We start from the raw sequence: 16,521 nt of genomic DNA on the forward strand, positions 1-16,521 counted from the left end.
CGCAGGTTACCGAGGCCCCTGGCGAGGCGAGACGCCACCCTCGCCTATTCTCTTTGTTGCTCCCACCTCCCCGGTCCTGGCCGCGGCTGCCTGCAGTGACTCGTGACTCCCCGTCAGCCTACGAAGGCCTGAGGCGCAAGGGAGGGGGTCCCGGGCGCCCCCAGCCCACCCTCCTCTCCGCCTTTGGCCGCTAGCGGGTCCTCGGGGAAGCGCCCGCCACCACCTCCCCGCAGCTTCTTCGCGCGCGCGCTTCGCAGGCAGCCGGGCCTCTCCTGAGCCTGGGACACGAGGCTGCGCCGGGTGCGTGGCGAGCGCCCCCTCCCCGCCCTCGCCTGGCCGGCTCCCGCGCGCGCACCCCGCACCGCAGCCCCCGCGCCGCGGGCAGAGCCCGGGCTGGCGCGCGCCCAGCCCCGCCCCAGCCGGCCGCCCCCGCCCCCGCGCGCGCTTCTTCCCCCTCCCTCCCGCCTCCCTGCGCGCGCCCCTCCCCTCCCGCCCCTCCCGCGCCCTACATCCAGCGCCCGGCCGAGGGGGCTCAGTCCGCAGCCGCCGCCGCCGCCGCTGCGCTTCGGCCTCGGTGCAGGCAGCGGCCGCCGCCGCCACCGAGACAGCTGCGCGGGCGAGCATCCCCAGGCAGTAAGCCCGCTTTCTCTCCGCGTGTGCATGCGTGTGTGCCTCCCGCCCGCGTCCCGGGGGAGCGGCTGCCCTCTTGCCCCGCCACCGCCGTCGCCGCTCCAGGCTGGTCCCCGCGGCGCCGGTTGCCTGGACTTCTGGGGCTGGGTACCTGCGGCCTCGGGCCTCGGCGGCCTCGCCGCATCTGGGGCACCCCGTGCTGCCGGGTGCGGGATGAGGGACTGGGAGGTCCCCTGGGGTGCGTGCCTCGGCCTCCTTGGGGCTTTCGCCACTGGGAGATGAGGAAGGAGTAGAACGGGGGTGGGGGGCGGGAGTAAAATGGGGGCTCTCTCCACGTTTTCCTCTGGGGGGTGGAGATGGGGAGGGAGTGAACGTGGTCCTGGTGTTTCTCACCAAGGTTGGCGGGCAGTGGGAGTCGGGCTAGGTGGGGGCACCTTTTGGTTTTTTCAAAGATAGCTACCCGGGTGGTGGGGGGAGGGTGAATATGAAGTGGGGGCTCCCTTGGTTTCCCCATCAAGGATGGCGGCTGTTGGGAGGGGTAGGAGGTGGGGGACATCCCTTGGTTTGTTCCATGGGGATAACGGGTGGGGATGAGAGGGAATGGAAGTGAGGGGGCTAGCTGTGGCTTTCTCGTCGGGGATGCTGGGGGTGGGGTGGAAGGAGTGGGGGTGGGGTGCAGAGAGCATGGAGGAGTGGGGGAGGGCCCGCTGTGGTTCTGCTCTTCAAGGGGATGGCAGGGGCTGGGGAAATGGGGGTGGGAAGAGTGGGGAATTTCAAATCCAGCGTGGAACCTAGAGAAGCCAAGATTAAGGTTGTGTCACCGGGTTGAGCCTTAGAAGGTGGGTTTGCAAAACCGCAGGGTGTGACCTTTCAGTCTCAAAAAGCTTGAAATCCCTACAAGGTGCCGTCTAATCTAGGTTCTGGGGGAAAGGTTTCTGCTTTCGAAGTTTCTCTTTCTCTTCCATTCTTCTGGGCCTCTTAGTCTTCCAGGAGTAGGTAGAGATTTGAAAATCAGCGAGGCTAAGGGAAACGCTGTGTGTGGTTCATGTTCAGTGCTATATTATTTTCTGCGTTTGGGGCTAGGCGAGTTTCTCAGGTTTGTTTTGGTTGCCCTTTACAATAAAAACCCTGTACTAGGGAGACCCCCTTGGGAAAAGGAGAGAACAAGGTCTATTAACGGGATAGCAGGTTTGGTTCTTGAATTTCCTGAAGGGTAAGAGGTACATCATTGTAGCATTTTTCTTGGCTTTCAGAAGAGGAGAAATAGTAGGATAAACGCATGTCTTTGCTGGAAATCCCCTGTATTATTCACTTAAATTATTCCATCGGGACTATCTGAGCCCCCTTTGATTTGAATTTGGAACAGATCCAGTTTTCCTAATTGAAGCCATCATTTTGTAATTGCTTGTAATTCTTCTCTGGGTTATCAAATATATGGCAAGCTTATAGAACACCAGGAATATTTTTCGATATCTTGATTAAGACAGTTTTAATGTAAATGTTAATGTTGTTCCTTGGAAATGTGAACATTTGCAGAATAGCACAAGTTTGAATTATAGGCCCCTTGGAATTTTGTAAAGCTTTAGCACCCGAGCTCATCCTCAGGAATGGCATTGGGGTCCTCCTGGTTCCTTATACTGAAGAAGCAAGGGCTTCTGGGATGGTAGCTTTGCCTTTGGAAACCCATGCTTATAGTTACTTAAGAAGAATCCATATTAAAAAGACATCGGGCTTTAATGTGGTGGAGCAATAATGCTTTTGCATTTTGGTTACATAAGGTTCCAATCTAGTCTTTACCTTCGGTCTTTAAAATTGCTTATTTAACATTTTTAAGGGCAAATATAATTTTTATGCAACAGGAAATTGGTCAGCTACTTAGGTCATGATTTTCCCAAACCACCTCACAGTAAGTACATAGTCTAAGACTACCATATAGATTCTGTAACCTTATATGGTGCTTTAAAATTCTAGGTTACCATTCTGATATTTAATTTTTGGAAAAGGAAAATATTTTTTCAAGCAAGTCTAGATCTTTGAGTGAAACTTAAAAAGATTTAAATTGGTAAAATTCCTCTTGTACAATATCGGGGCAATAGGTCACTTGAAAAAGATAATTTTCTAAAAACATTAAAGTGGAAGTAGAGTTTGGGTTACAAAGATGGGTGAAAATGCATTTATTTATGCTGTTGTATGTACCATTGCTAGTCTGATTTGCATTCTGTACAAACACAACCATCTGAAAAATAACATGGTTTTGCAATACAGGTCCAATTTTTTTGCCTTCTGAGGAATAAAATGCTGAAAATGTTAAGATATTTTATGAAGACCAACATGTTGGTGGGAAGTGGGCCTTAAGAAGGGGTAAAGGGAATGTCTTTTACCTGTTTTCTTGAGAACCTGTTGCTCTCCCCATGGGATATGAGGGAAAAATACAAAGGAATTTCAGAAATTAGCAAAAGTATGATCAAATGATCTTTCTAAACATTCTCAAAGATTTTGCCAATGTCCCTTGGAAAAGTAATTTGTAAGTCAAGGCTTTGTGTGAGAAAATCCCCCTCACCTCTGAAGTTTGAACAGTTTAGAAATATAGCCATTTATTGAAGGAATGGCAACTAATCTCCTGAGACTGATCCCTGTTTTCCTTCTCTCCACCTCTGGGTTCCCTTCTGCCCCACCCCTCCCTTTTTTCCCCCACCCCTCCCTTTTTTCCCCCTGGTGCCAGCAACATTGGCTTTTATAACCTTGTGGGAGTTGAACAAATGTTCCTGCTTGCTTGAACTTTAGGCCTTATCTGTTTGGCTGCTTTCCCCAACTTTTGCCTACACTTTTTTTTTTTTTTTAAATTGAACTATTCACTTTGGATTTGGGGTAAAAGGGAGTAGATTGTAATTATTTTCTCTTAAGAGGTCTTTCAGCTCCTGTTGCACAAAAGCAAAGAAAGATTTTTTTTTTGTGTGTGTATGTGTGTGTGTATGTGTGTGTGTCAACAGAGTACTTAATTAAGTAAGAGTATATGTATGACCATTCGTTTATTCAACAAACATTTACTGAGTTACCTCTGGTGGAGGCTCTCGTACTAGGTGTGGGCATACACAGTGGATAAAAAATGGCTCCTGCCTTTCTGGTGTGTTTATTAAAACAAAAAAAATGGACAATGAATCTATTGTGAGTAATCGAGAGATGTCTGGGGTCATTTGGACATTAATGTAGTAATTGTATACACATTTAACATGCTTCAAGGACACAAATAGTGAAGTCATTTCTTTCTAGCGACTTATTCACTGCATAAATTCCGCCTCACCTTCCCAACAAAGACATACTTTTTTTGTTTTAGGTAATACAGTTTATCCCTCTGTATCCTTGGATTTAACCAACCAACAATTAAAAATATTTGGGAAAAAGATCACATCTCTATTGAACATTTACAATTTTTTTCTTGTCATTATTCCCTATACAATATAACAACCATTTACATGAATATACATCATATTAGGCATTTTAAGTAATTGAGATGATTTGATGCACACAGGATGTATACAGGCGGATGTGTATAGGTTATGTGCAAATACTATGTCATTTTACACAAGGGCATCTGGAATCTGGTATACATAGGGTGTTCTGGAACTGATCCCATGTTCATAATGAGGGAAAACTGTAACATGGTGTATAAGTTATCTTGAATTCTATGCTCTTTTCTTTCTTTTTAAAATATTTAATCAACACATTATTCTACATATTTATGGGGTATAGAGTGGTAATTTGATTTACATACACAATGTGTATGTAAAGATAAATTTTATATAAAGCAAATGGACATAACAGATTTTTTAAAATTCAGCTTTGTGTCACTATATAGAATAAGAGTAGTGAAAAGTGAATAGCCAGCATCCCTTCCTGTGATTTAAAGCATGTTCTGACTTCAGACCAAGCCTCCCCCCACATATTATTTTTCTGTGGCAAGGTTTGAATTATGGATAATAATACATGATGAAGCCCAGAAGAGTAAATAGTACTAAGTAATAGCTCAATTAAACCTTGGATTTTTCTGCAAGGTTACCTCCTGAGATCTTAGAGAATACCCCTGTGTGTGGATCATGTTAGACCAGGGATTTTTTTTCCACCGGGGGACTGGGCCACACAGGAGTCTTTGGACAGTATCCAGGAGACATTTTTGCCAGATGCAATTACTGGCATCTAGTTGGTAGAGGCCAGGGATGCTGCCTAAACATCCTAGAATGTACAGGGCAGCACCCCACAACAAAGAAGTAATGAAATGTCAATGAAGCCAAGGTTGATGTAATTTCCTCTACAAAATGCAGTAAAACATAACTCCAGGAGAGTAGAGAACAATAACAGTGTGTTCATGTGACTGAGTACTTGGCTGAGCTCACTTGGCTAATCTTAAAAGTGACTAGTCCTGCACACTGATCTGAAAAATTAGAATAACAACAGCTACCATTTATGGCACTGTGTGCCAGAAGCTTGTATACATTGTCTATTCTCTTCATTTTACAAGTGAAGAACTGGGTTCAGAGAGGTAAAATTAATTTCCCTAGGTCTCACAGCTCTCAAGGTTGGAAATAGAGACCAAAATTAAGATTACTTAGTCCTCTCAAGTTATGGTTTTGAGCACAATTTCATACTGTCTCCCTTGTGGCATACACCATTCAAAATCTTACTTAAAGTGAAAATTGCTGCATGTCCTATATACCATTGAGCTTTGTTGAGAGTAATTAAAATCATGAATGTTAAATTTGATCAATCTTGGAGTAAGTGGCAGGAGAAGGGGTAAAGGGGGATCAACATTAATTGAATGCCTGCTGTAGTTCCAGAAAGTATACTGGTTGAATTTACACCAATTATCTAATTTGATCCTCATAGAAACTCTGCATGGTAGTTATGATGCACATTTTACAGATGAGAGGGAGGAAGATTAGACTGCACAATTTATAAGTGACAGAGTTGGGATTTGAATTGATGTCCCATGACTAAGTCATTGCCTTGCTACTTGCTGTAAAGATTGGTGGTGAGTTGAGGAGCCTGGTGGTGAGAGTGGAGTAAAAGGTAATTTCAGAGGTAATATGTAGTCAACAATGGATTTTGCTGTATTCAGATAGAGACTAGAGAGGTAAATTTCTGTACTTTTCTCAACTGATGAGAATTGTATTCACCATGGAATTTTTTTTTTTTTAAGAGATCTTCATTTTCTTTCTTACCTGAAAATTTCAGGCAGTGCTTTGATAGCCTTTAATCTGGAAGTTACCAGTGTTTATATCCTTTCAGCAGCTCATCTTCTGCTTTCCTTAGAACTGTTATATAGAACTCAGTAATGACAGTATTTCATTTTGAATTCTTTTTACACAATTTAAATGTGCGTATTTGCTATAGAAGTTGTTTTGATAATAAACATCATCAGATTGATATGTGTGTATCTATATGGGGGTGTTTTGTTTTGAAAGCTAAATATTTAACTTTTTATGTGTTTTGTTTTAGAGCATAAAAAGAAGAAAAAATTTTAAAAGTCCAATAATAATCACATTTTGTCTGGAAAGCGTGTGTGTGCGCGCACACACATAAGCACATGCAAAAAATGGACCTCATGTTTCATTTCATTTACTTTGGAAAGGAATTTTAACCATGATTCTCAAGGGCCAGAATGCTGCAAAGAAAAACTGTTATTTAGATAAAATGCATGTTTTGATTTCCACATTGGACTGTGAGCTATAGATTCTGATTATAATAATAATGTCCTGATTCTGACTGTAGCACTCAGCTATTTGGGTAATCAACTGCTGTGTATAGACACACGTGGTGATGCTGCCTGATTTTGTATCCCCCACCCACTGGCTTTACTTTATTTATTTATTTAATTTATTTGTGACACTGGGAATGGAACCCAGGGCTGACTTCTCTACAGTTGAACTTCATCCCCAGGCCTACCCCCCACTGATTTTCGAGTATATTTGAGGGATCTGGCAAAACTGGAACACATTCTTTGGAAAATCTAATTTTTCAACGATAATAGTAGTACTTTTTCATTGTAGGTAAATGCAGAAAGTGTAGAAAACCCTAAATAAGAAAAGGAAAATCAGGCATAATCCACACCCTTAGTGACAAATTAGTGACAATATTTTGTATATCTTCAAAATGAAGTCATTTTTTAATGGTGGACTCAATATCATTACAAAGTATCCAATTTATAAATGTATTCTAAGGTTTCTTGAGACTACCAAAAGAGGTTTCAAATCATTGCTGCATATCTAGATAGAGTCATGATCACAATGTGAGTGAAATGGAAAAGCTGCCAGGGAGGTAGAGAACCACACTATGGCTTCCTTGTGACATCTATCTAAAGAAGCTTAAGGTTGGCTTCTTCACATTTCTCCTCTTTCAACTTGATTAATAGAAATACAGTGCTAGAAGGGGTTGTCCCCATCCTTCCCTTCATTTTACAGAAGAGGAAACAAGAGACTGAATGAGGTCAAGCACCTGAATCAAGGTCATATAATGTGTCATGGTTCCAGATTAAATTTTTTTGCAGTTTGGATTTTTTGCTCTTCTCTATACACAGGTCAGTTTGTGTTTTGCAGTTAAATACTTTTCATAAACAAGAAATTTCTGGTGGCTCACCCCTCAAAAAGAATAAGTTTTTGTGGTGGAAGTATATTAACTGTATTGAAGGATACCAAAAGCCCAAATACATCTTAATTTTAGAAAATGATCAAAACAATTGTGAGCTGTTCAGGAATTTTTCATATCACTTGCTGAATTGAAATTGAACATTAGTGATAGTGAACTTCTTGCCTTCATCTAGCCCTCACTTTAATTTCCCCTGGCTTCTGGGACAAGTACAAAGGCATATCAAGTATGAAAATGAAAGATGACTTTAAGAGTCTTTAGACATGGTAACCTGGAAAACCACTATTTGGACTATTGCTCTATAAAATGAGATGTCTGTTGAAATTGTGGGAAAGGGGTTTTAAAGATTGCATTTTTGGAAATCTGGATAGGAAGTTAAATTATAGCAAATGCTGGCAGTACAGTGTCATTAAAACATACACATGTACACATAACACTTATTTTAATCTTACACTCTTTTAATAAAACTTCCTTAGCTTTCCTTCCCTTATGCCTTGTTCCTCTTCATTTCTTTATGTAGCTCTCTGGGTCCTTTTCTTTTGTCTACTTTGCCTTTTTTCTTTCTTACTGCCAGGGTCCCCGAAATGCTAAAGCTATGTGGAATAATGAATAGGATACTCACTGATAAGGGCTTACTATTTGAACAAATGAGAACATTGTTCCTTTGCCTAGGGGGTGTGTTTTGAAAACAATTTTTGTCCCTGTTCATCATTACTGCTTGCTAATAAATATGTACATCACCGGTAAGTAGTCAGCTCTTCTCAGCTTCCTATGGTATACTCTATTTTCTACTAAAAATGGATCTTCCTCCAAATTTAAACCATTGAGATGTACATGTACCTCATGTTTGAACTACTTTATACATAAAATGCACAAATAAAGATGGATGTGGACAATTTTTTTCAAACACAGTTAAAGCTAGTGAAAGGAAAGAACAATTGAAATGATAATTCTTATCATCACTTTACTGCTTGTCAAATTTATATTTTATTTACCCACATAAAATGTTACACATATTTCAAGACACAAAATGTTCCATATATATCCTAACCAGAATATTTGTAATAGCCACAAGGTTTTAAATTTACTTTTCTATATTAAGGATAGCTAGGAATGCAGAGGTTTTATTGGCAAAGTTGTTTTGATAAGGAAAGTACGAAACTAAATCTGTCCACTTGATTAGTTAATAAGTCTTTTCACTTGCCTTCAATTTTAGAGTGTGGTTAAGGCTACTTGGCTCCTGTCAGATTTAAAATGTCTGATTTATTAGGATGACATTAAGGGTTGGTCTTTCAATGAACTCTGACAGGCCTAGTTCTATATGCCATTCCTGTTTATGAAGCTGATTGCTAGCATCTGCCTATAAGTATAATCAATCATATGTACTTTCATGTGTCCAGTAGAACTAAAATAATGAGTTCCCCTCAAGGTTTCTCAAAGACTTAAGGATTATACGCACAAAGAGAGGCACACGTGTAAACTATAAAGCCCACAACTTTTTATATTGATAAGTCATAGTCATGGGTCTAGGTTTTCAAATTAACAAAATGTTTTTTTCACACAAATTTCTAAGAAGTACCCCATAAATAGTTGTAGTTTTAAATGCTGAAAATGATAAAATAATCGAAGTCCTCAGAATCCAAAAAGACCACCCCCCCTTTTTTTTTGGTACCAGGGATTGAACTCGGGGGCACTCAACCACTGAGCCACATCTCCAGCCCTGTTTTTTGTATTTTATTTAGAGACAGTGTCTCACTGAGTTGTTTAGCACCTTGCCATTGCTGAGGCTGGCTTTGAACTCATGATCCTCCTGTTCTTAGCCTCCAGAGCTGCTGGGATTACAGGCATGTGCCACCGCACCCAGCCAAAAAGGTCCTTTAATAAAGTGTCTTAATAATCCTATACCTCCAGATACTAAGATAAATGCAAGTTATCAAACCCTAGACCAGTTGCCTTCTGGGCCACAAGAAACTCTGCTTCTTTTTAAATTTATATAGATGGAAACAATACCTTTATTTTATTGATTTATTTTTAAGTGGTGCTAAGGATTGAACCCAATGCCTCCCATGTGCTGGGCAAGTACTCTACCATTGAGCCACAACCCCAGCCCAGCTCTGCCTCTTAAGGAATAAATGGAAAGGAACTTTCCAATATAGTAAGCACAACTAATCATACTAAAGAAAGAAACCAAGCAGTCAAACTAATATGAAGTGGTAAAAGTTTGTACTTAAAAACAGCTGGCCTTTGTTAGAGCTACTTTAAAAAATATTTATTTAGCATCATTTATGTATAAACTGTGTCCATTTAATGCCTTCAATTTGATGAGTTTTGACAGATGTATATATCCACAAAACCAGTGCCATAGTTAGGATATGCAGTTTTTTAGTCTCCCAAAGTTTCCCTGTGCCCCCTTTGTAGTATATTTTTCCCTCTTTCCTTGTCCTCAGGATCCCACTGATCTGCTTTTTTGTGAGAGTCACTTTTCGAACTAGCTTTGAAAATTTTGTGAATTCTCCTTTATACAAGGACTGGATTTATGTCTAAAATACTCACACACATATACACAAATACATACCACTATTTTGTGGTACTGGGAATTGAACCCAGTGGTACTCTAACACTGAGGTACACACCTCAGCCCTTTTAAAAATTTATTTTGAGACAGTCTCACTAAGTTGCTGAAGTTAGCCTTGAATTTGCAATCCTCTTGCCTCAGCCTCCCAAGTTGCTGGGATTACAGTTGTATACCATCATGCATGGCTTTCAGAATGCAATATTATTCTCTATGTTTAAAATAAAATAATATTACAAAAGATTTCTAGGTGTTGATTTTCTAGAATCTTTTCCTAATTGCTTTCAAGTAAACTGCTTAGCAGATTGTCTCATTACATACTTGGATTGAAGGGAAATTACAGCTAAGAAAGAAACAATTCTGATAAACAGGAGAGAAGAATATGTAATTCTCAAGTTCAGTGAGATGTCAAATCTTCTAAAAGCAGGAAAAACTAAAATAATCTCAATTTTGCTTTATGTTTGCTTTTAAGATAAAACCATCTATAAGTCATACATTACTAAATAAAGGGTCTGTTTTCTTAGAAATATGTTGTTAGGCGATTTCAACATTGTACATACACAAGAGCATATTATACAACCCTAGATGATACAGCTTACTACATGGCTATATGGTGAAGCCTATTGATTACTAGGCTATATGGTAAAGTCTGTTGTTCCTAGGCTGCAAACCCACACAGCATTTTACTTACTTAGTACTATAGGCAATCATATCCCAATGGGAAGTATTTGTGAATTTAAACATAGAAAACAAAATGCTAGGTAATAGGAATTTTTCAGCTCTATTATAATTTATGGGACCACTGTCATATATGCTGCAGTCCATCATTGACTAAATGTTATGCGGTACATGGCAGTGTATGTGTACCTCCACCTACACATACACACACATACACATGCACACACATACACATACAGCTTGTCCTTTTCCCTCTCACCCCTCAAAAAATTAAAAGGCTAAAACTTGACTGTTTCATTGCTATTGCTCTGGCCTGTATCTAGTTTCATTCTGCCATTCCTGATAGCTACTGTTTCTGTTTGTTCTTTCTTCCTTCCCTAACTTTTGTCCTCTGTATTTCCTGTCTCCTGATGCTACTTCTCTCAAACTGCTCTGCTTTTTTTATTACAAATCCATTTTTTATCAGCATTTCCAGACTGGGCAGCAAACTGATTCTAACATGTCAGATAGCATCTTGGTGTCTATATTTCTTACTTTTCATTTTGTGATCCAATCAAATTTTCAGATACCTTTTAAGTTTGGAGCCATACTAGAAGTTGGAGAATTGTGAAAAGACAGATTTTGAATAATCAAAGTAGAATTTTTTTGATGGCTATGTTATCATAGTTCTCTGACACCATAGATTGCTAAAAATAAATGAATGATTACATGATAACTTCCTTTGACAAAGCTAAAGCAATTAAAATGGTCTCAAGGCATGGGGATTTATTGTTCCCCAGAATGTCCTGTACAGGTATTTAAAACCCCTTTAACATTTGTCAAAACCCAGAAAATGTTTGACACAAAGATTGAACCCTAATGCAAACTATGGACTTCAGTGTGTAATAACATTAATATTTGTGGCAAATGTACTACACCAATCCAAGATGTTAATAATAGGAGAAACTGAGAGGGAAGTGTTGAGGAGATTTATGGAAACTGTGAGTACCTTGTATTCAGTTTTTCTGTAACACGAAAGTTTCTCAAAAAGTAAAGTATGTTAACAAAACAAAAACCAACAATATCCCTCCATTTGTTTGGGTTTCAGGAATACAAAGAACATGTAAGGCGTCTTTCTTATTACCTTATAAAGTTTGGTGTTTGTTTTTCAGTATAAGTGACATAACTTATGATATAGGCTCCTGGAAGGGGAAGGTACGAGATCCCACAAGAGCTAGCCAGTATTGTCAAATATTGCCTAGTGGTACAGTACTCAGTGGAAGTATCACTGTGAACACTGGTTTGGGACTTTCTTTGTCTGCCACCCACTGGGACATTATGCCATCTTTGCAGTGAAGTGGAATCCCACTCTTGATCGGTCACTTTCCTGCCCTTCAAGCCAGTGAGCCTTTTTTTGACCCTAGCATTTGTGGTATCACTAGCAGCAGTATCCAGTATCCCTGAACTAATATCCAGGTCAGTTTGATTGCTTTGGGCCCAAGGCTGTTGTGTGACATGTGACACGAGTACCTCCATGCAGTTAGTATCGCCAGCTCTACTGTAAATGTGTGTGACAAGATTAAGATTTTATAGGTGCTAATGTAAGTGGTTTTTATATATTGAACTGGGTAACTCTGAGGAGCAACCACAAGTATGTATTGCTTTTCTGAGTTGGCTATAAAAACAACATTCTAGGGCTGGGGTTGTGGCTCAGCAGTAGAGAGCTCACCTACCACGTGTGAGGCCCTGGGTTCAATCCTCAGCACCACATAAAAATAAATAAATAAAATAAAGGTACTGTGTCCAACTACAACTAAAAAAATATTGTAAAAACCCCAGCATTCTGTGGTAGATGGTAGTAAGGGCGGTGACTGGGTCTATGAGGGCCATTGAAACTGAGAAAGGAAACAAGCAGATGTTGTGGTGATGTGAAAATCCCTGGAAGAGGGAGAGAAAAAAATGACAAGTTGTCATTACAAGACAAAGGGGTAACCAAGAATGTAATGAGCATTTAAAGTAGGTATCCATGAAATGTACCCCATCAGGTATGTGGTAAGACCCAGGGGAGAAAACTTCTTAGTTCATATATTTGTCTGAAAACATACTAATAAATGGAGGAGTTGGTTTTAGAATACACTTCTGTTTAAGTTATTAAATTTTATTTTGTACCTTGGAAGTAATTCTTTATATATGGATCATATATATGTATGTATATTATATATACATAATATATGTATTAGGTATATAATGTATAATATATAATATATAAAATCTTGTTATATCTGTTATTAGACAAAGTTTTATTTATTTATTTTTTAATTTCACTGCTTGCCTGGTTACTATATGTGGCACTACCTGTGTTAGAAGCAACAGATTTTAATAGGGAGAAGGACAAAGGGGTGACCAAAATAGCCTCTGCCTTGAGTCACAGTCTATGATGGAGACTGGGGGTTCCAGTTCAGGAGCCAAGAGCCAGTCACTTGATGGCAGTGGTGAGACAAATGGTGGCGACACCACTACATTCCTTTTATTCACCTTCACAGCTGATACCAAGTTCTTTTACTGACTTGTCTTGACAGCAGTTCCTGCGAATCAGAAATATGGCAAAACTAATGATCTGGCCAACTCAGAATGCATTTGTTTCACAGGTAGAGATAGGCTAAGTTACACATGAGGCGCAGCAGAGTCATATTCCCTGGCTGCTGGAAGTATAGTTATCTCTCAGCATCTTTGGAAGATTAGTTCCACGACCCCCCTTCCCTGCTTTGGATACCAAAATTTCCAGATGCTTAAGTCCCTTATATAAAATGGTTCATTGTTTGCATAGAACCTACACATTTCCTTCTGTATATTTCACATCATCCCTAGATAATTTCAAGTAGCTAATACAGTGTAAATGCTATGTAAACAGTTGTTATACTGTTCAGGGAATAATGATAAGAAAAGTCTGTACATGTTCAGTGCAGATGCAATCTTTTTGAACATTTTCCATCTACAGTTGGTTGAATCTGTAGATGTTGAACCTATGGATACAGAGGGCTGACTGTACTTGGAAGGACTGGGGAGGCATATTGATGATGGTTTTGGGGGCGGGTGTATGACAGCAGCATCTTACCCCCTTGCTACTCACCAACCTGCTTCTTGCTTACATTTTGGCACTTTTTAAAGTTGTAGATGGACACAATGCCTTTGTTTTGCTTATTTATGTTTATTATATGGTGCTGAGGATCAAACACAGTGTTTCACACTAGGCAAGCACTCTATCACTGAGCCACAACCCCAACCCCATTTTGTCATTTTTAATTTTCCCTTTCCTCTACTTTTTTTTAACATTATTCCAGTTATATTTTTAATTATCTGTTAAGGAATAAGGAGGGCCTCAGCTTGGAAAAACATTGACCAAAGTATTTAAACTACCAGAGCTTCACACTGTACTTCATAATTTTCTAACATTCAAATTTTTACTGCTGTGGTTTGTTAGGTATAAAATGGTCTGTAGGTACTTTGTGAAGGTTATCTGACATATACAACATGAAAGTTGAATTGTGTCACCATATAAACTTGGTTATCATTCGTGCTACTTTTAAAACCCCCCTAATTTTTCTTTATGTGTTTATCATTGTCCTTATAGCAGATAATGGCAGCATGCACGCTGATGTGAAGGATTTATTCTATGGCCATTTGATTGAAGCAGAGCTGCCCATTTGGCATGGCATAATGGAATGGTTCACAGAGTGCCAGACTCAGCTTTGACAAGTATGGGGCTAAGTACTTCATAAAATCTAATCAACAAATGTTTATGAAGTGCTCACCCTAATGTTCAAGGCTCGTTGTTGGGTGGGCTAGATGCTGTGGGGAATATTAAAACATTGTGATCACTTCAAGCAAGGAATGTTCACTCTGAGAAGCTGTTAGAGAAGCATCAAAGATGTAGTAGAGGGTATATTGAACTGGGTGGGGTGATGGTAGTGAGGAGAATCGGCAATTTTGAATCCTAGCCAGAGTTCTGCCACAAACCATCTGATCCTCTGGGCAAATCAATTCTCTACTCAGGGTTTCAGTTTATAAAAAGGGAATTGGACTAGATCATCTCTAAGATACCCTGTAGCTTGGTTCATAAAAAATGTGGAAGAGGTTCCATAAGGTGGCCCATTCTCTTTTGCCAAATGGATCGTATGGGTTGAACATCCCTACATGCTTGGATTTTGGAGCGTTTTAGATTTCAGATTAAGGACTTTCAAATGGTAAAGTGTATGCAAATATTCTAAAATCTGAAAAAAATTTAAATCTGAGATAATTCTGGCCCTAATATTTCACATAAGGGATACTCAAACCGTATATGTAGTAGTTACTATTATATGTATATGGTACATATGTTTATACTGTATAATTATACAACTGATGAGTATAGATCAGTTTTTCTCAAAGTGGAGTTCTTGGACCAGCTTCATGAACATCACCTGGGAGCTTATTAGAAATGCAAATTCATGAGCCCCACTCCAAACCTTCTGAAGCAGAAATGTTGGGGATGGGACCCAGCCATGTGTATTTTTACAAGATCCTCCCCTCCTTCAGGAAACTCTGATGCCTACTATAGTTTTGCAACTATGAACTATAGGAATTTGGGTCAGTGGTTCTTAACCTGGGCTGCACATCAGATTCATCTGGGGAAACTTTATTGGGGGGAGGGCACTATCTCAGTCTGTTTATGCTCCTATAACAAAATGTCTGAGAATGGGTAATTTATATAAGACATAAATTTATTTCTCAGTTCTGGAGGCTGGTAAGTCTTAAGATCAACCAGCAGGTTTGGTTGTCTGGTGAGGGCTGCTTTCCACTTCTAAGATGGTGCCTTGATTCTGCATCCTTTCAGTCTAGCCCTTTTATAAGGGTACCTATTCCCACTCACAAGGGCTTCATCCTCTATGCCTTAAATGGACTAAACCAAGACAGTAGAAAATAGTTTGTAGGGAAGAAAAAAGTATGAAAGTTCTTTTGTAGAAAAAATGGGCAGAGTTTGGTGAGGGTTGTGGGGATGATGGGTCTGTCTTTGGTTCAGGAGTTCATCTCAGACTTCAGGGAGAGCTACTGTTCTCTGGATGCATCTGTCAGAATTGTCATTTATGGATCTTTACAATCCTTTGTCCTTTATTGTTTTGATATCGTTCTAATTTGTGGGTGGGGGTCCACAATGAGTCATATAAAAATAGAGAATTACAGTCACCTAAAAAGCTACCCATGGTCATGTCAGGAGGCAAAATGCTGTTTTTCTTAAGGAAAGAATGTTTGGAGTTGTGGGAAAGTTGTAAACTTGGCAGTGATTAATTCAAGCCTCTCAGTCAATTAAGTGAATTTTTATTTTATCATTTGTTTTATTTGGGAGCTGCTGCAATAGTCATCGAAAGAACATCAATCTCCTTATTTTTAAAACAAAGCAAAAACATCATTGAACATTAGGGCAAAGGACAAGAATTTCAAGGTTTTACCTTTTGACTTTAGCAAATATTTGTCGCTCCATTTTTCTTGCTGGATTTCACCATTTGACTTGTGTTCTTGCTTTGTTCCCACTTGTTCCTAATGCCTGATAATTTTAGTTTTTTCTATTTTATTTTTGATTGCTTTTTTATTCATAAATATTCTTACTGTTTTATTATGACAGGCAAAAAATAAGCAAATATATTTTCCTTGACAAAAAATTCTGTAAGTTTGATTTGGAAATGGCCCAGGAAAAGGGTCCCTTAGTATTTGGGGAATGGTGGAGGCACTGCTCACCCTTCCACCTTTTGTTAGTTTATAGATCATGCCACATCCAGAAGGAAAGTCTAGTTTGAAAATCTACAAAAGCAGATTCAGTATTTTAAAAGATAACAGTGCAAAGTGAAAAATGGCAAATCTGTGCACATTTTAGTTTTCTTAAGGAACTGCCAAAATCCTTGGAAAAATATTGGACTAATCACCAGTTTAAATGTGTAGTATATCTAGTAGATACCTTTAAAAAATATAACCGGTCTTTTCCCAAACTA

At 39.6% G+C, this 16,521-nt stretch overlaps 1 protein-coding gene across 2 annotated transcripts in view; it reads left to right on the top strand.

The window, feature by feature from the left end:
• Positions 1–501: 501 nt before the first annotated feature.
• The window catches only part of Fhl1 (four and a half LIM domains 1), a 58,286-nt gene continuing 42,266 nt past the window's right edge, over positions 502–16,521 (top strand). Inside the window, exon 1 of one of the 2 annotated variants that reach the window (XM_071606192.1) lies at positions 502–633. The gene's annotated coding sequence lies outside the window, so the exon portion shown is untranslated. Of the gene's footprint in view, positions 634–759; positions 869–16,521 lie in introns of those variants that run through there. The other variant, XM_071606193.1, reaches the window with a different exon arrangement.

The sequence above is a fragment of the Marmota flaviventris genome, chromosome X (assembly GCF_047511675.1).
Source record: "Marmota flaviventris isolate mMarFla1 chromosome X, mMarFla1.hap1, whole genome shotgun sequence".
NCBI classification, from domain to species: Eukaryota; Metazoa; Chordata; class Mammalia; order Rodentia; family Sciuridae; genus Marmota; species Marmota flaviventris.